At 38.2% G+C, this 22,835-nt stretch overlaps 1 long non-coding RNA gene across 1 annotated transcript in view; it reads left to right on the forward strand.

The window, feature by feature from the left end:
- LOC118651380 overlaps positions 1-22,835 on the forward strand; it is a 107,742-nt gene that overhangs the window by 82,114 nt on the left and 2,793 nt on the right. The window lies entirely within an intron of this gene.

Below are 22,835 nucleotides of genomic sequence, written 5' to 3' on the forward strand. Positions count from 1 at the left end.
TTCTTTGTTAAATGGCATTTAAATATATAAAATAAATATCAAAAATATAAATCTTTGTTTTACTATGGTTGCAAATATCAAAAGATTTCTATATGTGACACGGCACCAGAGTTAAGTTAGGGTTTTCCAAAATGCTGACACGCCGAGCTCAAAAGGTTCACCATCAATGGTCTAGAGCTTTCTAATCACAATGAGGCCTCTTTGTTTCATGAAGTATATCAATCTGGTGAAACAAAATAATTTTGAATGGACTTTGAGGGTATTGTTTTTCCACCTGTGAGGTCATTTTTCTCTAGGCTCAATTTTTTTAGGCCAAGGCCACATGGCGACAAATGTTTACTCTCAGGGATTTGTATCTTTCTGATATTTTATTAACAGAATTACACGAGGGTCAACTATTTCATATTCCTAAGTTTAAAAATCCACATGTGAAACTTTTCTGTACCATTTTTCCTGTGTATTGTTTTAATTTATATGGAACCACTTAAGGCAGATGTTATGCCCGAAATAGTTCCATGTTGCAAGTACAAAGAATAACCAAATAAATAACAGTATAAAACACAGTCCTTTCATGTGGTTTTAATGGAACAAGTAGTGTAGAAAATAAAAGGGCAAATTGATGCATATAGATTTATATCAGTTTGAATTCCTATGACCTGCTCTCAAATATTCTACCTTAGAAGGTTCATTTGAATTTTTCCATCATGAATTGAGTGCTTCTATTCAATCTAGAACTCAAGGCCATTATTTAGGCCACTTTACCTTAGTTTTGAAGGTACTGTCTTCCCCATTGGTTTTTGACTTTAAGATTGACCTGAGCCTCAGAGCTTGATTACTTAAAATAATTAGGTTGCAGAAATAACAAGAACATTTCTCATTGGGAAGAAGGGATGAGAACAGACTGTCTATTTAGTTTTATTCTGATAAAGTGAGCTGGAATTCCCAGAAGACTTATGAATAGATAGTGAGGGCAGATGTTATCAGATTTATAGACTTATGAAGTAATACTGTGTATGTCATTGGACTAAGTATATGTTTTGCAAAACTAAGCTCTGCCAGCACCACACCCAACACATTTACTATAGCATGCATTTCAAACAGGCACATACAGATTTCCTACATTGATTTGTTTTCTTAGAGGTTGCTAAAGGTTATGGCTGTGTTAAAAGAAATGCAGAGAAGAATATCTAAATGCTGAGTGACAAAGAGGGTGATGTACTCCTATAATTTATATATATAGAAATCTAATCTGTCATTATGTTGGGAAGAAAGACATGCTATACGATTAAGCAATGCCTATCTTTATAAACCTCTTGCATTAAAGAGTGTTCATAAGCTAAACTACTTCATTTACATTTAGGTATGTAATACAAAGTGGATATTTGTACATTTTAAAAATTGAAATATATTTGACATGTAACATATACATTTAAGGTCTTCAACTTGTTAATTTGATATATTAACATATTGTAATGTGTTATTCATTGTAGCAATAATTAGTATCCAAATATGAGGGATTTGGGGATGGATAAAAAAGATAAAGAAATTAAGAAGTACAAATTGACATCTACAAAATAGTAACAGGGATATAAAGTACAGCTTAGGGAATATAGTCAATAATATTGTAATAACTATAGATGGTCAGGTGGGTGCAACATTTATCAAGGGATCACTACATAACTTATATAAATGTCCAACCAAACCACTATGCTTTACACCTGAAATTAATATAATATTGAATGTCAACTGTGATTGAAAAAGAAAAACAAGATGTGTGCATGCTCATGTTTATTGCAGCATTATTCACAGCAGCCAAGGTGAGAATGATTCTTTCACTGCTTTTCAAATTTCGACTAGTCTTTCATTTGGGGCTGAGAGGGATTCCAGATTGAGTTATAGTTTTATTTAATAGCACTCTGTGTCTTCCTTATTAAAATGATTTATATGTAAGAGGCTATAAAATAGGTGACCATCAAAATTCTAGAAAACTGGCCAGATCTTCTTGGGTTGTACTTGGAAAAAGCAAATAAATAAAGTAGGAAGGGAACATATAAAGTGAAAAGACAAGAAGTAACCACAGAGGAGATGGATTTTGAGTAATGTGAGAAAGTCTTTCAGTTAGAGGTTAGCCTGAAAGATATTTTCTCCATGCTTCCTCCAGCTAGTGAGAAGTTTAGGGTTACCCCAAATACAATTGCAGAAGGCACTCAGATATTTTCCAGGAAAAATATTCACAAATAATGAGCACATTCCCAACATTTCCTCAATTCTATGGATTTGTGTAAAATGAAATAGCAGAAAACCTAGGGCATTAGAAAATATATTTGACGAAAATCTATGTATCTGGGTTTAAAAGTTATGTATTTTTAATGATTATTAAATAAAGCAGGCAGAGAGAATAAAAACTCTTGATCAATTAGAATATTCATCCTGACCTATGGACTGGTTAGGACTGTCAAAGAAACTCAAAAAGAGTTGGGAAGCTTTGGCTAAAACTGATAAAGATTTATTCAAGGGTTTTAGTGTTTGTAAACAGGAAACACAGCTAGGCAAATACTCATAAATGTACTAAAGAAGAAAAAAGTTAAAAGTTCCTATAATAAAGAATACCTTCTTGAGAATTATTAGTCCTGTATTCTTAGGCCTAGTATTGGTCCAGGATGGTTATCAGTCAGATGCCAGGCAGTCTGGATGATGGATGTCAGGTGGTCCAGAAGATGGGCGCCAGGAGTCTGGTCACATCTGGTGGTGATGTCTTGTGGTTTGTATATGAAAGTCCTTCAGGAGGCAATTAGGGGGTTATCTGGAGGTTTAGATGTATATTCAGGCATTCACACAGGACTAGACAGTTCAAAAAACAGTTTAAGTTCCCAGGCTAGTTAGAACAAGAATGGAGTCTTTCCTCATGCCTCAACCTTCATTATGTGAATAATCTTAGCAGCTTGGTTAAAATTTTATATATTCCTGTCTTACAACTAGAGGAGTAAAGAAGAAAGTATATCGAGATTAGTAGGAGGTGCGGAGGTGTGGAACAGACTGGCTGGATACCATGTGTGGCATGTTTTTAATCAGGAGGAATATCTCTGGGGCACAGGCCTCCTGTGAGGAGCAAGAGGTCCCAGCCCCTCACGAAACCCCCAGCCCAGGGTTCCAGAGCTATAAGAGAAGTCCCCATAACTTCAGGCTGTAAAAACTAGCAAGATTGCAACTGAATGATGTGGAGGCTGCTGGAGACTCAGGTAGTCCCTCTTAAAGGGCCAGTGCACAAACTTACACAGTCCCGCTCCCTCTGAACTCCAGTGCTGGGTGGTGGCATTGGGGGAACCAGAAACATACAGAGAGAAACTGGATTGTTTGGCATCAGGGCAGGAACTTCCAGATGGAGGTGCTCACAGGGGTCATTTTTCCTGTGCTGAGACCTCCCCCTTCCCAGGGCTAACTAGCAGCCATATCTGAGTTTCCATCAGCAGGGCTCACACTGTTCACTCTGCCCTGGTAATTCCCTTAGACCCTATCCCATCCAACTTGCAGCCTCACCCAAGCAGTTTGCAGTGGTTTTTCCATATGAATGGCTGTTCTGGCTCAGGCTTCAGGCTTTTCTAAAATCTCTTAAACAAGCAGCACCTAGTGTCAGCATGGTCCATACCTATCAGTATGAGACCCAAGACCCAGAACTAGCACCAGCCTGCCTTGCTTTACAGCTTGGCCTTACCTGGGCACTTATAAGCCCAATACAAAAAGCAGCCATCTGCAGATGGCTCAGTAGCTCCTGCCAGGTGGTCCCAGGAAGTGTTGACTTTATACTTCCCGGGAAGCCCCAGAGCTAGTGCACCCAGAGGACAGCTTCAGACCATACCAGATTACAACTCTACACATCCATAAGCTACACACTCAAAGGGCAGACTCAGTGAGCACCAAAGCCCCACTGAAGCAAGTCCTGCTCCACTGGGGTATCTCCTGAAGAGCAGCTTTCCACTGTAGTCACAGCTGGTCCTCACAGACAATTGCCTTAGAGGTCAGCTCCTCCCAGTGATGCCAACAGCAATCAGGGCTTAACTACAACAAGACAATGCACACAGCCCACACAGGGGTGCACCTAGAGTGCCAGTTCAAGTGACTGGGGAGGCTGACCACTACACAAGGCAACTACACAAGGCAACTTCAGAAATTAAGCATACACTAAGGAATAATTTTCCGGGATTCAATAGTAGAGTAGAGGATTCTGAGAATCAAATTAACGATTTGGAATATGAGGAAGTGAAAAACACCCAATCAGAAGAGCAAAAAAAAAAAAAGAAATAATAATAATATGAAGATAGTGTAAGGAGCCTCTGGGACAACTTCAAGCGTACCAACATTCATATTATGGGGGTGCCAGAAGGAGAAGAGAGAAAGCAAGATATTGAAAACCTATTTGAAGAAATAATGACAGAAAACTTCCCCTACCTGGTGAAAGAAATAGTCTTACAAATCCAGGAAGCACAGAGTCCCAAACAAGAGGAACTCAAAGAGGCCCACATCAAGACACATCATAATTAAAATGCCAAGGGCAAAAGACAAAGAGAGAATCTTAAAAGCAGCAAGAGAAAAACAGTTAGTTACATACAAGGGAGTGCCCATACGACTGTCAGCTGATTTCTCAACAGAAACTATGTAGGCCAGAAGAGAGTGGCAAGAAATATTCAAAGTGATGAATAGCAAGGACCTACAACCAAAATTAATCTACCCACCAAAGCTATAATTTAGAATTGAAGGTCAGATAAAAAGCTTCACAGACAAGAAAACACAAAAGGAGTTCATCATCACCAAACCAGTATTACATGAAATGTTGAAGGGCATTCTTTATGAAGAGGAAGAGGAAGAGGAAGAGGAAGAAGAAGAAGAAGAAGAAGGAGAAAAGAAATAAAAATATGAATAATAAAATGTCAGTAAATACATATCTATCAACAATTGAATCTAAAAATCAAAATAAATGAACAAGGAATCTAATGAACAAAATAAACTGATGAATAAAATAGAACTATAGGCATGGAAATATGTAACAGACTGAGGAATCTCAGAGGGAAGGGGGAGTATGGTGGGGGGAGAGATTAACCAAAGATCTTATATGGATATATGCATTACCTATGGACACAGATAATAGGGTAGTGAAGGCCTGGGGTGGGGTGGGAACTGGGGAGGGAGGCAATGGGGGAGATAAAGGGAGACATCTGTAATACTCTCAACAATGAAGATGAAAAAATAATTTATATATGCCTATCTTCACTCTTTCCTCAGGACCCATCTAGATTATGATCTTGTAGAGGCTAAGTAATGAAAAAACATGTCAGAAAAATTACCCAAAACTTTGAAATAAGGTGCGCACGCGCGCGCTCGCGCACACACCCATGCGGGCGATATGACTTCCAATATAAAACAGGGGTAAAGGCCACTCAAGAATTGTATAGGGGCACAGCAAAAGAAACCGTCAACAAAATGAAAAGGCAACCTATTTATGGGAAAACATATTCACCAATGAGACATCTAATAAGGGTTCAGTTTCCAAAATATACAGAGAACTCATTCAGCTCAACACCAGGAAGACAAACAATCCAATTTAAAAATGGGCAAAGGACCTGAGTAGATACTTCTTCAAAGAGGACATACAGATGGCTACAGACATACAAAAAAATGTTCAATGCCACTAATCATCAGATATGAAAATTAAAACAGCCAAAACCGGTTTGGCTCAGTGGATAGAGCGTCGGCCTGCGGACTGAAAGGTCCCAGGTTCGATTCCGGTCAAGGGCATGTACCTGGGTTGCGGGCACATCCCCAGTAGGGGGCGTGCTGGAGGCAGCTGATAGATGTTTCTCTCTCATCGATGTTTCTAACTCTCTATCCCTCTCCCTTCCTCTCTGTAAAAAATTAATAAAATATGTTTTTTAAAAAAAAAAGAAAGAAAATTAAAACAACAATGAGGTATCACCTCATACCTGCCAGAATGGTTACCATCAATAAATCAACAAACACCAAGTGCTAGTGAGGATGTAGAGAAAAGGGAACCCTAGTATACTGGTGGGAATATGGACTGGACTGGTGCAGCCACTGTGGAAAACAGTATGGAGGTTCTTAAAAAAGTAAAAAATGGAACTGCTCTTTGACCCAGCGATCCTACTTCTGGGAATATATCCTGTGAATTCTGAAACATCAATCAGAAAGAATATATGCACCCTTATGTTCCTAGCAGTGCTATTTATAATAGCTAAGATCTGGAAGCAGCCCAAGAGCCCATCAGTAGATGAGTGGGAAAAAAAGCTGTGGTACATTTACACAATGGAATACTATGCAGCTGTAAAAAAGAAGGATCTCTTACCTTTTGTGACAGCATGAGTGGACCTGGAGAGTGTTACGCTAAGTGAAATAAGCCAGCCAAAGCAAGACAAATATTACATGATCTCACTCAAATGTGGAATCTAATGAACAAAATAAACTGACAAACAAAATAGGTCCAGAGGCATGGATGCATGGATGCATGGAACAGAATAACAGATCTCAGTGGGGGTGGGAGGGAACAGAAAGAGATTAACCAAAGAACGTATATGCAGATATGCATAACCCATGGACACAGACAATCATGTGGGGAAGGCCTCAGGTAGGGTGGGGTTGGGTGGAGGGGGGCGAAACAGGAGAAAATTACATTTGTAATACTGTCAACAACAACAAAACAAAATTGTGTAGGGAATGTACTTACTTCCTAGTAATGCTTACTATTGATTAAAGGCCCAAACTTAGGTAATTCAAAGACTTTGTCAGGTCGAAATGGTGGTGGAGCCTGGTAATTCCATATTTATGGCCTATCAGTCATTACGAGTTTATATCTAATTCATTAATCTTATCTTAACATCTCTTTGTTAAATTTCCTATAAATACCCCAGCTTCCTAAATGCTTTTTGACCTAGCCATAACATCTTACTGGTTCTCTCATTTGTTACTGAGTTAAATAAAAATCTTTTACTCGTGTTAAATTTATATTTTCTTGAGAGTCAGTTTTATTTTTTTGAAAATTGTACTTTAACATGGAGGATATAGAATCTATCCTCATTATTCAGTTTTATTGATACCCAGTGAAATGGGATTGTTATTTGTAATTTGCTGTGAATATTTATTCTTATTACTTGATGTATTTTTATGCCTGTTAGTCAAACTTCCACATAGGAGGTTTTATTCTTTTAAATAGTGCTTTTGCAAACAAATCCTCAAATTTTTTTAAGAAATATATTTTTATTGATTTCAGAGAGGAAGGGAGAGGGAGAGATAGAAACATCAGTGATGACAGAAAATCATTGATTGGCTGCCTCCAGCATGCCCCCAACTGGGGATTGAGCACACAACCTGGATATATGCCCTGACTGGGAATCAAACCCACGACCCTTTAGTGTATGGGACAATGCTCCAATCAACTGAGCTATACCAGCCAGAGCAGGCAGGTTCTTTAACAGTAAAAATGATTTTCTCAACACAGTTCAAATTGATAATAAACCAAAATGGTTGTATTCTAAGATTACATCTATGTTATAAAAACCCAGTGGCCCTAATGCCATAACGACCAAAGACCAGTCACCAAGAGGCTGTGTGTGCAGTGAGGTGCACACGGGTGGGCGGGGACTTGACTCTGGGTCCCGCAACACTGCCGGACTTTACTCTGGGTCTCGCGTGTAGTGAGACTCGGGGGAGTCCCGTGGTGTGGTGGAGTCTGGGTTCTCAGGTCTCATGCTATTTCCCATGGGTCTGGGTCTCACACGATTTTGCGCCCTGGATCTAAATAATAAAATGGGACTTCTGATTTAATAAAATCCGACCAAACAAGATTTTTCTTCAATAGCACATCATCACTCAAACTTAAAAATATTTTGAAGGTGATTAAAACAATATTCTGAGCTCATTTTTACAGACAAATTTGCTTAGGAGAACTAAACAGGTGCATTACATCCTGACATTAGGACTAGTAAAGCTGGTTAACTGTCTTCCAAAAAACTAGAGAAAGTGATCTCCCTTGAGACATATAAATATTAATCAACCTGGTGAGGCAATTCATGAATCAGCCTTAAAAAACTAAAGTGAATCAGAACCCCCTTATGACATCACATACCTTGCCACCAGGTATTCGCTTATCTGTCAACTTTCTTTGTTATAAAGGCCAAATAAAAGCAAGAAGTAAAAAACTCAGAGAAATACTTTAGGACTGTAAAATATGTTTGGGCTGTGCGATTGCACAGAGTCCTGGCTCAGAAGAGCTTTGCACATTTGCTTTAATGTTCCGCTGTCACGGTCATGAAATTCTTAATTTTCAAATGAGGGCTCTGAAATTATGCAGCCAGTTCTGTTGCTGAGTTTTTACTAGTATGTGGGAAGAGGTTTGGTGGCGTGGATAGATTCTCTTACAAGGAGATGCTGGCAGAAAGAGAATATTTACTGTCTTAGGGTCTTGATTTTCAAAACTAGGCTTCTCCCCCCCCCCTTTTTTTTGTATCTCTGCTTAGTTCATGTCATTAGAAAATATAGACTCCTAATAGGTTAAGTTCTCTACCAAACACTTGGTGAACAAGACAGAATTAGTTCTTTCTGTCAAGCTAAGTTTACCTGAGTTCTAGAGTTACTGCCTTGTTTTCCTACCAAAGACTACAAAGATTAATTTTTTGTTAATCTTCACCTGAGGATATTTAATAGCTTTTTTTGTAAATTATTCTGGATTTTCTTTATAAATAATCATGTATGTGAGGGAAAAATGTTTTTATTTCCAACCTGTATGGTGTTATTTTTTTGTCTTGCTCTATTTTGCCTTGTTACAAAGAATACAGGTGGTGAGAATAAGCATCTTTGCTTTTTTCCAATTACAGGGGAAAAGTGTGTAGTCTTTCACTATGAAATATGATGTTAGCTTTAGGTTTTCCATAGATTATCATCAGAGCGCTGGAATTTTGTCAAATGCTTATTCAGCATCTAGTGTGATGATCATACACTTTTCTACTTTAATTTGGTGAATTATATCCATATACTTTTGAATATTAAATTAACCTTCCACTCCTAGAACAAACCCCAGGATGTACTGAGGTTTTTATACATTACTAAATTAAATTTCATAATATTTGTTTCAAATGTTTACTCCTTTCTTCTTGTAATGTCTGTCTGATTTTGGTATCAGAATAATGTGGCCTCATAAGAAGAGTTGTGTTTACTTTTCTATGTTTTGTGGGACTTCGACTTTTTCTCCCTGAAATGCAGGTAAAATCCACCAGCAAAACTTCTCCCCTTCTGATCTCACCTTTTGTCCTTTATCACAACTCAACTGTTTTAACCAGCTCTGACTTGAGTTCTTTTGCATATTAGCTGCTTAACCAAACAGTGTTTGTTGATAAATAGATAAGTTAAAAATGAGTTATAACTTGATGAGAAAAATGAGAATTGAGCTCATTTACATTATTCCTATCTTTTCTTCTCCCCTCCATGTTTGATATTTATATTATTTTTAGTTATTCTACTGCACATTTTTAGAACTTTAATGCATATATACAACCCACCATTTCTTGTTCCATCAATTCTCAATAATATCTTTTAACTCTCCCCCCTTCTTAAGATGATGGTATAAATGCAGCGATTTTTTTTTTTTTTTTTTTACTTTTCATCCTGTTTCCATATCCTACCTCTTGTCAACTAAACTTTAAATTTTCGCAAAGAATGTTGAATTTTGCCTTAAAAACATAACATTACTCCAACCTCTGTCTCTGTTGTCACATCTTCTCTCACTTTGACCCTCCCGTCTCCTTCTTCTAAGGACCCTGGATAATCCAAGATAATCTCATGTCAAGGCCCTTACTTTAATCACACTTGCAAAGTCCCCATCGCCATTTAAAGTAACTTATTCTTATTCACAGGTTCTGGGGACTAAGATGGGGACATCTTTGGGAAGCCATAGTCATCTATACAATATTTTCCAACTTCTCAATCATATATTTACTCCATCAAAAAAAATAAACAAACATTAGATGTTTAGGAGGGTCCAGGGAAATCAGATTTTCTCCAAAATTGTTTCCAAGTTGTTTTTCCTCCATGCTTTTCTTGGCATTAGCCTTGGTGTAGAAGAGAAAATGAATATTTTCCAATCCTATACATTTCCAGATTACTAGGCTGTTATTCATATTGGATATTAGGAAGAAAAAGCCTTTTGAGCAAAAGTGTATGTCCTTCTCTCCATTTCTAGTTCAGTTAGAAATTTCACCTTCTTGGAGGAATCTCCTTGAGGCTCAAATTGAGACAACGCATTCTGACACCCAGATTTGTCCTTCTAAGTGTCTGACTGTGCAGTCTTATTACGTGTGCTATCTGAATTCCAGGAGTCAACAGACAATTGACTAGCTGTGTGCTGCCACATAATAAGGACTAGCATTTAACTTTCTAGTTTCATGAAAAAGCCTTTCAGTGTGTATCATACCTTGGTGGTTGCAGTAATTCCCCGATGAATATAGTGATGAATTTAATGGCTCCATGATGACTTAATGAGACTCAATCCTGGAGTTTTATAGGGACAATTGAAAAATAGAATTGCTCTTTCCTTTAAGGTCGTTGTGCTGGTAGAGATGTCAGTTTGAAGCTGCTGGTGGCCACCTGAGTGTCATAAAGGGAAAGTCTGCCTGAGAGCAAAACCAGCCCAGAGGAAAGGCAGAGCCATCAGTGGCGAAGACTGAGTCCCAATGACAGCTTTTAAGCCCCTAGATCTGGTTATGGCTAAAACTGTACATCTCAATTATGTGAGACCTTTTTGCTAGTTCGTATTCATTTTCTTCACCAGCTAAGAATAACTATTAAAACAAGAAATTTGTGGGGGCAAAAATATGGATCCATAGTTTATTCATTTAAAAAATTTCCCTGAAATAACTTGGAGCTCTTATCTAAATCTCTTATATTTGTAGTCTCTATCCTCTTTTCTGAAAAGGAACAGTAGAAAACATAGTAAATTGTTCCCTAAAGGTAATTTGTTATATGTTTATTTACTCACATCTCAGAATGAAAGTTTGCAGTGGGAAATGGGTGACTATGACTTTTTAATGGAGGACAATAAAGTCACTTAAACATTTTAAAATTCCCACTCGCTTCACAGTGCATTAAACACACACACACACACACACACACTACAGAAGGAAGCTAAAATATTCCACAGTTTTAATAGTAGTAAGATCAAATTCATGTTCTTTTAGTGGTCAAACCTCTTTATGTACATAATTACTTCTAAGGACCAAGAAAAGAAAACAAAACCAATAACAACACACACACACACACACACACACACACACACACACACACACACACAGCCTCATTGTCAGCATCTGTGTATTTACCATATAATCCTTCTGCTGGATTTACTTTGGATTTAGTTCTCAAAGATGGACTGTAAAGTCTTTAAAGCTTAAAACAACAACAACAATGAATAGATTTTAGACATCCAGGCTTTATTCTGAATTCTAGGGAGATGCCTCCTCCATATGCTTTAAATTCTTTTAAATATATTATTTATTTATTTTTAAATATATCTTTATCGATTTCAGACAGCAAAGGATCGAGTGAGAGAGACATAGAAACATCAATGATGAGTGAGAATCATCGACTAGCTGCCTTCTGCCTCCCCCCCCCCCCCCCCCCCACTGGGGATCAAGCCTGCAACCCGGGCATGTGCTCTGACCAGGAATTGAAACGTGACCTCCTGGTTCATAGATCAATGCTCAACCACTGAACCACACTGGCCAAGCCTTATGCTTTAAATTTTAACAGGAGCCATCTCATCTCATCTCCAATATCTACTTTAAAAATATTTTCCATAATCTTTCTGATTGTTATCTGTTTTAAAAATATTGGAGGTTTTTCCAAAATGGCAGCTGAGTGAGTGGATGCTGCCCTAACATGCTCCCAGGACAAACTAGAATTCCAACTAAATTACAGAAAAACCATCCTGAATAATCAATTGAAGACTAGCTGGAGAGAACCCTGATAACCAAGGACGGACAGTAGAGACTGCATAGAGACTGAATATTAAGTTTCCCTAAAACCTAACTTTTTTAGCAATAAAATAAAAATTGTGAACAGAAAAAGAAATATTGGAAAGATTTGTCTAATGTTATTTGCAAAGGAATGACTTCTTGGGGCTGTCAGTAACTATACTTCGTCTCTCTCCCCCAAATTCCAGGATTATCTCCTCAAAAGGTCTGAATTGTTATGACAGTCAGAGTGTTCTCAGGGTCCTGAGATGCAGAAAGTATTTTTCCAATATTGTGAGTTATCTGTAATATTTTTACTGCTATGTCCTCTAAGATAATCAGGAAGACAAAGTCAACATGGCTTGTTCTTGGGTACTTTTTGTTTTGTTCTTGGATCTGAAAGCTGGATAATGCTACACTCACACTTTCCAATTTGAGAGATACCAAGGGGTTTGGTGAAATTAAACATACATAACTTAGCTGGTCTTTGGCACTCTCACAGAAACATGTACCCTCTTCCCCAATACTTGGGGCTCCCACACCTAGTCAGGGTAGACAGCACACAAGGTTTGATAGGATTGGCTCTTGGCTGAGTTTGGTCTTGACTTTGCTTTGTAACTCTGCTGACTCTCAGGCCCCTGGAATGACCCGATTACCAGGAAAGGTGTGCTGTTAGAGCTGGGCCCGTGGAGCAGGAGCAGCTCTGCAGAGCCCGCATAGAGTTGCCCTCCGCAGGTAGGCCCATGTAGCCTTCCCCAATCCTTCACAATTTCGTGAGGAACTGCTTTATTCCAGAGCTAACGCCGCAGGGCTCAGCACTACAGAAGTAAGATTTTGATGTGGTGGGAGGTAAGAAGTATCATTGTGAAACCCTGGGCATTGCCCAACTTTATGTGGGACACGATGAAGGGCAGTGCTGCCTGCCATGGGAATCTGGGTTACAAAGTAAGAGGAAAAAGAAGAGGGGCCCAGAAAAGAGGGAGAAGGGCACTGCATTCAGATCCGCTTCTCTCTCTCATAGTTTTGCTAAACAGTGGCTGTGTTTCAGGGCTAAACCTGTTAGTAAAGAGTTAGGGAATGACACTCTGAGTGTGATCCTCTCCCCACGTTGGTGCCTGTTTTGAAAGCAGATCAGTGCATAAGAAATAAACCAAATTGTTTGCATTTTAGGTCAAAATATTTATAATATCTGATGAAGAAACTCTGTAATTTTCTCATTGTTTAAATGGAACATTTGTCTAAAGGCATTCCAACGGACAGTCTTCCTTGGAGCCACAGGTTAGGATTCCTGTGACTGCTAGTTTTCTATGAGACCTCGATTAGAGAGCACGAAGTAATTACGGTTGGCAGATTGGCTGATATTATTTGGAAAAAGTAATTGTCAAAAAATAAACAAACAAACCCAGAATATGCAGACAGACTGAATCGATAATTTATATATCAATTTTGCCCTTTGGGTGGTTGTTATTAACATATAAATTAATGTAGGAAGCATATTTTAAACAGTGCATGAACTCTGGAACAATTAGATAAAATAAAACTAGGTTCAAAAAAACCTCTCTCGATGTAAATCAAAACGACAATGCGTTATCATCTCACACCTGTCAGAATGGCTATCATCAACAAATCAACAAACAACAAGTGTTGGAGAGGATGTGGAGAAAAAGGAACCCTTCTGCATGGCTGGTGGGAATGCAGACTGGTGCAGCCACTGTGGAGAACAGTATGGAGCTACCTCAGAAGACTAAAAATGGAACTCCCATTTGACCCAGTGATCCCACTACTAGGAATATATCCCAAGAAACCAGAAACGCCAATCAGAAAGGATATATGCACCCCTATGTTCATAGCAGCACAATTCACCATAGCTAAGATTTGGAAACAGCCTAAGTGCCCATCAGCAGATGAGTGGATTAGAAAACTGTGGTACATATACACAATGGAATACTATGCTGCGGTAAAAAAAAAAAAGGAACTCTTGCCTTTTGCAACAGCATGGATGGAACTGGAGAGCATTATGCTAAGTGAAATAAGCCAGTCAGAGAAAGATAAATATCACCTGATCTCACTCATTTGTGGATTATAGAGAACAACATAGACTGATGAAAAGAGACAGACCCAAAGACTGAGAAACAGCGATCAGGCTATCAATCCCCAGAAGGAAAGTAGGGGAGGGCGGGGGTAAGGGGAAGAGATCAACCGAAGGACTTGTATACATGTATATAAGCCAAACCAATGGACATGGACAACAGGGGGATGGGAGCATGAGTTTGTGTGTGGGGGGGAGGTTGGGGATTAATGGGGGGGATGAGGACACATTTGTAATACCTTAACTAATAATTAAAAAAAAAAAAACCTCTCTCCACATACTAAAATTTTCCATAATTCAAAATGAAGAAAGAACTCAAGATTCTGAAAGCATGGAAGACTGCCTCACTGTGCCATAGAATTTTGAATCATTTCCAGTAAAAGGCTCTCTTTAATATTTGGGCATAGATTGCTTGCCAAACAGCTCGACAAAAGGCAAAAAAATGCAAGCTTTGGAAGTTCTTCCTCCATACCCAGGCATGCCAAGTCCTGCTAGGCTATTTAATACTCATAATCCATGTGTAGCTTCAAAGGCCAGGGTGTCAATTCTGCAGAAAGCCCACTTGAGAATAGACTTTTCAGATACACTAGAATAAAGCCCAGGAACCATTGCAGCAGTTTATATCATCTTATCTCTAATGCTTTTAAAATATATATATTTTTATTGACTTCATAGAGAGAGGGAGAGAGAGAGAGAAACATCAATGATGAGAATCATTGATTGGCTGTCTCCTGCATACCTGCCACTGGGATTGAGCCCACAACCTGGGCATGTGCCCTGACTGGGAAGCAAACCATGACCTCCTGGTTCAACCACTGAGCCTTGCCAACCAGGCTCCAGTGCTTAGGAAGCCCAGGAAGCAAATCATGTCTAGAAGGTCCAGGATAAGAGTATTTAAGGATATTGTTTTATTTCTAAAAATATTTATAAATGGCCATGAGAACTAGAATGTAATTGATTCAGTAATCAATGAAGAATCTTTCTTAATATTTTTTCCTAAGATCCTTTTACACATTAATGAGATCCTCTATATTTATTTATATTGGGTGGAGGGAGTCCAGAATATAGAAAATGTAATAAACATCTATGATAAATATGTACCACCACCAAAATGAACAAATTGTAACTCTTTATTTTTTATTTATTTATTTATTTATTTTACAAATTGTAACTCTTATTACCTTCAGTTTTTGTTTTTAAGAAAAGCATTAAAATCTACATTTTTTTTGCCAGACCCATTTCTTCTTTTTCCAAAGGTAAGCATCACCTGGTGTATGTATCCCAATTATATCTTTGTTCTTGTAGTATATTTATTTTATACTAGAGGCCCAGCACATGAAATTCGAGCACAGGTAAGGAGCCCGGCTTGCACCTTCTTCAATCTGGGACCCCTTGGGCAATGTCTGACTGCTGGTTTAGGCCTGATCCCACAGGACATCCCTCTCACAATCCGGGACTGCTGGCTCCTAACTGCTAGCCTACCTGACAGCCTACCTGCCAGCCTGATCGCCCCAAATGCCCTCTCCTGCCGGCCTGAAGGCCTCCAACTGCCTTCCCCTGCAGTGACCTGCCTCCTTCACTGGGCCCTGCCTCTGCTGTGCACATGACCATTTTGTGATGGCCATCTTGTGACGGCCACCTTGTGACGGCCATTTTGTGACGATGTTAGGGCTTGATGCATGAAGGCGTGATGACCACCTAGGCTATTATTAGTATAGATTCTTTAAGTAGGTTTTGTAATATTTTCAATAAATGTGTTGGCCAATTAAACATTTTGTTACTATGTTTTCTCACTGTATTGCTAGTGTTTAAGTATGGTATTGTTTTTTTGTCTATCAAACTTAAATTGAATAATATTCTGGATTTTTTAATTTTACAAGTTATATGAAGGTTCTTTTGAATTTTCTAGGAAGGTAATTATATAGTCTACAAATAAAAATTTTGCCTCTTTCTTTCCAATCCTTGTACCTTTTTATTTTTCTTATGTTATTCCTTTGGGTAAGAAGTCCAGTTTAATGTTAAATAGTCGAATTATTGCAGACATTCTTTTTTTTATTGCTTAAAGTATTACAAAGGGTATTACATATGTGTCCTTTTTTCCCCCCCACCCTTGACAATCCCCTGGCCTCCCCTACCCCCCAGTGTCTTATGTCCATTGGTTATGCTTATATGCATGCATATAAGTCCTTCAGTTGATCTCTTACCCACCTCCCTCCTGCCCCCCAACCCTCCCTGGCCTTCCCGCTGCAGTTTGACAATCTGTTTGAGGTAGTTCTGCCTCTGTATCTATTATTGTTCAAAAGTTTATAATGGTCTCTATTACCCATGAATGAGTGAGATCATGTGGTATTTTTCCTTCATTGACTGGCTTATTTCACTTAGCATAATGCTCTCCAGTTCCATCCATGCCATTGCAAATGGTAAGAGTTCCTTCTTTTTCACAGCAGCATAGTATTCCATCGTGTAGATGTACCACAGTTTTCTAATCCATTCATCTACTGATGGGCACTTAGGCTGTTTCCAGATCTTAGCTATGGTGAATTGTGCTGCTATGAACATAGGGGTGCATATATCCTTTCTGATTGGTGTTTCTGGTTTCTTGGGATATATTCCTAGAAGTGGGATCACAGGGTCAAATGGGAGTTCCATTTTTAGTTTTTTGAGGAAACTCCATACTGTCTTCCATAGTGGCTGCACCAGTCTGCATTCCCACCAGCAGTGCACGAGTGTTCCTTTTTCTCCACATCCTCTCCAGCACTTGTCGTTTGTTGATTTGTTGATGATAGCCAGTCTGACAGGTGTGAGATGGTACCTCATTGTTGTTTTGATTTGCATCTCTCAGATGATTAGTGACTTTGAGCATGTTTTCATATGTCTCATGGCTTTCTGAATGTCCTCTTTTAAAAGGTGTCTACTTAGGTCCTTTGCCCATTTTTTGATTGGATTGTTTATCTTCCTTTTGTTAAGTTGTATGAGTTCCCTATAAATTTTGGAGATTAGGCCCTTATCAGATATGACGTTGGCAAATATGTTTTCCCACTTAGTGGGCTTTCTTGTTGTTTTCTTGATGGTTTCTTTTGCTGTGCAGAAGCTTTTCATTTTGATGTAGTCCCATTTGTTCATTTTTTCTTTAATTTCAAGTGCCCTAGGAGCTGTATCAGTGAAGAAATTGCTTCGGCATATGTCTGAGATTTTGTTGCCTTTGGATTCTTCTAGAATTTTTTTGGTTTCCTGTCGTACATTTAAGTCCTTTATCCATTTTGAGTTTATTTTTGTGTATGGTGTAAGTTGGTGGTCTAGTTTCATTTTCTTGCATATATTTGTCCAATTTTCCCAAGACCCTTTATTGAAGAGACTATCTTGGCTCCATTGTGTGTTCTTGCCTCCTTTGTCAAATATTAATTGAGCATATTGGTTCGGGCCAATTTCTGGGCTCTCTATTCTATTCCATTGATCTATATGTCTGTTTTTGTTCCAGTACCAGGCAGTTTTGAGAACAGTGGCTTTGTAACACACCTTGATATCTGGTATTGAGATCCCACCTACTTTGTTCTTTCTCAGGACTGCTGCAGCTATTCGGGGTCTTTTTTTATTCCAGATGAATTTGTGGAGAGTTCGTTCTAGATCTGTGAAGTATGTCATTGGTATTTTAATGGGAAGTGCGTTGAATTTATAGATTGCTTTGGGTGGTATGGACATTTTAATGATGTTGTGAATCATGAACATGGTATGTTCTTCCATCTGTTTACGTCTTCCTCTATCTCTTTTTTCAACGTCCTGTAGTTTTCTGAGTAGAGGTCTTTTACCTCTTTAGTTAAGTTTATTCCTAGGTAGCTTAATTTTTTTGGTGTGATGGTAAATGGGATTGTTTTTATAATCTCTCTTTCTGAAAGTTCACTATTGGTGTATAGAAATGCCTCAGATTTCTTGGGGTTAATTTTGTATCCTGCTACATTGCCAAATTCATGTATTAAGTCTAGTAGTTTTTTGATGGAGTCTCTAGGGTTTTGTATGTATAATATCATGTCATCTGCAAATAAGGACAGTTTTACTTCCTCTTTTCCAATTTGGATGCCTTTTATTTCTTCTTCTTGTCTGATTGCAATGGCTAACACTTCCAGTACTATGTTGAACAGGAGTGGTGAGAGTGGGCATCCCTGTCTTCTTCCTGTTCTTAGGGGAAATGGTGTTAGTTTTTGTCCATTGAGTATGAAGTTGGCTGTGGGCCTGTCATATATGGCTTTTATTATGTTGAGGTATGATCCTTCTACTCCCACCTTGCTGAGAGTTTTTATCAAAAATGGGTGTTGGATTTTGTCAAATGCTTTTTCTGCATCAATTGACATGACCATGTGTTTTTTTTCTTTCAATTTGTTTATGTGATGTATCACGTTTATTGATTTGCCGATATTGTACCATCCTTGAATCCCTTGGATAAATCCTACTTGGTCGTGGTGTATGATCTTTCTGATGTACTGCTGGATCCGATTTGCTAAGATTTTGTTGAGGATTGCAGACATTCTTGTCATATTTCTTATTTTACTGAAAATGCTTCTAAAGTTTCACCATTTAGATTAATGTTTATTTTTAGTTTTTCACTTAATCAGGCAGGAGAAGTTGCCTTCTATGCACATGTTTTGAGTATTTTTTTTCCTACTTTATTGAGACCGGTATTCTCGTCAATCTCTTAATGCAGTAAACGTAGTGACTTAATTTTATAGGTTTGGGGTGTGTGTGTGTGTGTGTGTGTGTGTGTGTGTGTGTGTGTGTTTGTATTTCTGTGAATGGTTTATTTCATTTAGCATAGTGTCCTTCAGGTCCATCCATGTTTTTTGCAAATTACAGGATTTTCTTCCTTTTAAAGGCTGAGTAACATTTCATTGTATATATAAACCACACTTTATGTATCCATTCATCCATCAATGGATATTCATGTTGTTCCATATTGATAGGTTTTTCTCATGTGAAATCATTATTGCCTTCCTAGTATTAGTTAGTTATTACACACACACACACACACACACACACACACACACACACACACACAATATGGCAATTTTGGGAGTTTTAAATTAATTATTATCATTCACTTAACAAATATTCACTGAGTACTTCCCGTGTACCAGACATTTAGGCAAGAGAAGTATAACAGTGAGCAAAATAAATTTTAAAAAATCTTTGCCCTCAGATTATATTTAAGGAAGCTGTCAAGAGACAGAATTAAAAAGTAAAATATATAGTATGTTAGGTAGTGATTACTATTGAAGAACAAAGAGAGAAAAGGGCTGGTGAAATCTGTGAGAAGAGTCAGACTTTAAAATAAGTTTCCAGGGAAGTTTTCATAAAAGTGTACTTTTGAGGAAAGGCCTGTGGAAAGTGAGAGGACCCATCTATGCAGCTAACTGGGTGAAGTCTGCTCCAAGCAGAGGAAGCAGAAGTTTAACAATCCTAAAGCAGGAACATTTCTGATATGTTTGAAGAATAATTTGGTAACTTTTTCTTGAAAATTGCTTATTCTTTTGAAATTTTCAAATTTATTGTCATAAAATTACTTAAAACATTTAATTATTTTTAAAATGATTGCATATGTAATCTCTGGTATTGCCTTCTTGTCACTTTTTATTTTGATCAGTCTACCTAGAAGTTTGTCTATTTTGTTATTGTACTCAATGTCATTATTACCAAATATTCTCTGTATATTAGAGTTGACAATGTATACACTACATCTCAGATGTACAAAAAAAAAGTCACATCATATTTCTTTAACCCAAGCGGCATCCTTCCTCTTATCCTCATTGGGCACTAGTAACTTCTGGATCTCTTGCATGTCAAACAGGAGCTGATGGAAACGGGGGAGTCCTAGCCCAGGCTTTCTCCTTGGCTGAGCACACCGCACTGCCATTTTGACTCTACTGTAACTGAGTGCTGTTGGCATGAAGGCATTCTGCACGCTTGCCTCCTCAGCAATTCCACAAGGGCACAGCTGCCCCCTTTTTGCCATTGCTATCAATGAGTAGTAAATGAGCCAAACCATAGAAGTTATTACTGTAATATCTGGCACTTACTGAATACTTAGTAAATGTCAATTATGATTATAATTAAAATGATTGTTAGTATGTCGTGCAGGTGCTGGGCTAAGTCATCTCTGTTTCCTCTACCTGCCCAGCACCCTGTGATAGTATGACTTGGGAATGATGGAGCTGTGCTTGTGTCCTTCTGACTAAATCCCATACTCTTAACCACCGTCCTACTGCATCTGGAGGGTTAAGCAAGGATGAGTCAAGGAAACAGTTCAGGAATTCTGGCATCAAGTATCAAGTGTGAAAAATGAGAATTTTCTGATGTTGTTACCAATGTTACTGGGATTTGGACCACTCAATCCAAGTTGCAATCTACAGTAAACTTCCTTGAAAACACTTCAAGAATGTTATGCTCTTAAGAAATACAAATTGAACACTACCAAGCTCATTCTATGAAGCCAGCATCACCCTCATACCAAAACCAGGTAAAGACAACACAATGAAAGAGAATTACAAGCCAATATCCCTCATGAACATAGATGCCAAAATCCTCAACAAAATCTTAGCAAATCGGATCCAGCAGTACATCAGAAAGATCATACACCACGACCAAGTAGGATTTATCCCAGGGATGCGAGGATGGTACAATATCTGCAAATCAATAAACGTGATACATCACATAAACAAATTGAAAGAAAAAAACCACATGGTCATATCAATTGATGCAGAAAAAGCATTTGACAAAAATCCAACACCCATTTTTGATAAAAACTCTCAGCAAGGTGGGAGTAGAAGGATCATACCTCAACATAATAAAAGCCATATATGACAGGCCCACAGCCAACTTCATACTCAATGGACAAAAACTAACACCATTTCCCCTAAGAACAGGAAGAAGACAGGGATGCCCACTCTCACCACTCCTGTTCAACATAGTACTGGAAGTGTTAGCCATTGCAATCAGACAAGAAGAAGAAATAAAAGGCATCCAAATTGGAAAAGAGGAAGTAAAACTGTCCTTATTTGCAGATGACATGATATTATACATACAAAACCCTAGAGACTCCATCAAAAAACTACTAGACTTAATACATGAATTTAGCAATGTAGCAGGATACAAAATTAACCCCAAGAAATCTGAGGCATTTCTATACACCAATAGTGAACTTTCAGAAAGAGAGATTATAAAAACAATCCCATTTACCATCACACCAAAAAAATTAAGCTACCTAGGAATAAACTTAACTAAAGAGGTAAAAGACCTCTACTGAGAAAACTACAGGACGTTGAAAAAAGAGATAGAGGAAGACATAAACAGATGGAAGAACATACCATGTTCATGGATTGGTAGAATCAACATCATTAAAATGTCCATACTACCCAAAGCAATCTATAAATTCAACGCACTTCCCATTAAAATACCAATGGCATACTTCACAGATCTAGTACAAACTCTCCAAAAATTCATCTGGAATAAAAAAAAGACCCCGAATAGCTGCAGCAGTCCTGAGAAAGAACAAAGTAGGTGGGATCTCAATACCAGATATCAAGCTGTGTTACAAAGCCACTGTTCTCAAAACTGCCTGGTACTGGAACAAAAACAGACATATAGATCAATGGAATAGAATAGAGAGCCCAGAAATTGGCCCGAACCAATATGCTCAATTAATATTTGACAAAGGAGGCAAGAACACACAATGGAGCCAAGATAGTCTCTTCAATAAAGGGTCTTGGGAAAATTGGACAAATATATGCAAGAAAATGAAACTAGACCACCAACTTACACCATACACAAAAATAAACTCAAAATGGATAAAGGACTTAAATGTACGACAGGAAACCAAAAAAATTCTAGAAGAATCCAAAGGCAACAAAATCTCAGACATATGCCGAAGCAATTTCTTCACTGATACAGCTCCTAGGGCACTTGAAATTAAAGAAAAAATGAACAAATGGGACTACATCAAAATGAAAAGCTTCTGCACAGCAAAAGAAACCATCAAGAAAACAACAAGAAAGCCCACTAAGTGGGAAAACATATTTGCCAACGTCATATCTGATAAGGGCCTAATCTCCAAAATTTATAGGGAACTCATACAACTTAACAAAAGGAAGATAAACAATCCAATCAAAAAATGGGCAAAGGACCTAAGTAGACACCTTTTAAAAGAGGACATTCAGAAAGCCAAGAGACATATGAAAACATGCTCAAAGTCACCAATCATCTGAGAGATACAAATCCAAACAGCAATGAGGTACCATCTCACACCTGTCAGACTGGCTATCATCAACAAATCAACAAATGACAAGCGCTGGAGAGGATGTGGAGAAAAAGGAACACTCGTGCACTGCTGGTGGGAATGCAGACTGGTGCAGCCACTATGGAAGACAGTATGGAGTTTCCTCAAAAAACTAAAAATGGAACTCCCATTTGACCCTGTGATCCCACTTCTAGGAATATATCCCAAGAAACCAGAAACACCAATCAGAAAGGATATATGCACCCCTATGTTCATAGCAGCACAATTCACCATAGCTAAGATCTGGAAACAGCCTAAGTGCCCATCAGTAGATGAATGGATTAGAAAACTGTGGTACATCTACACGATGGAATACTATGCTGCTGTGAAAAAGAAGGAACTCTTACCATTTGCAATGGCATGGATGGAACTGGAGAGCATTATGCTAAGTGAAATAAGCCAGTCAATGAAGGAAAAA

This window comes from Myotis myotis, unplaced genomic scaffold (assembly GCF_014108235.1).
Source record: "Myotis myotis isolate mMyoMyo1 unplaced genomic scaffold, mMyoMyo1.p scaffold_m19_p_3, whole genome shotgun sequence".
Taxonomy (NCBI): domain Eukaryota; kingdom Metazoa; phylum Chordata; class Mammalia; order Chiroptera; family Vespertilionidae; genus Myotis; species Myotis myotis.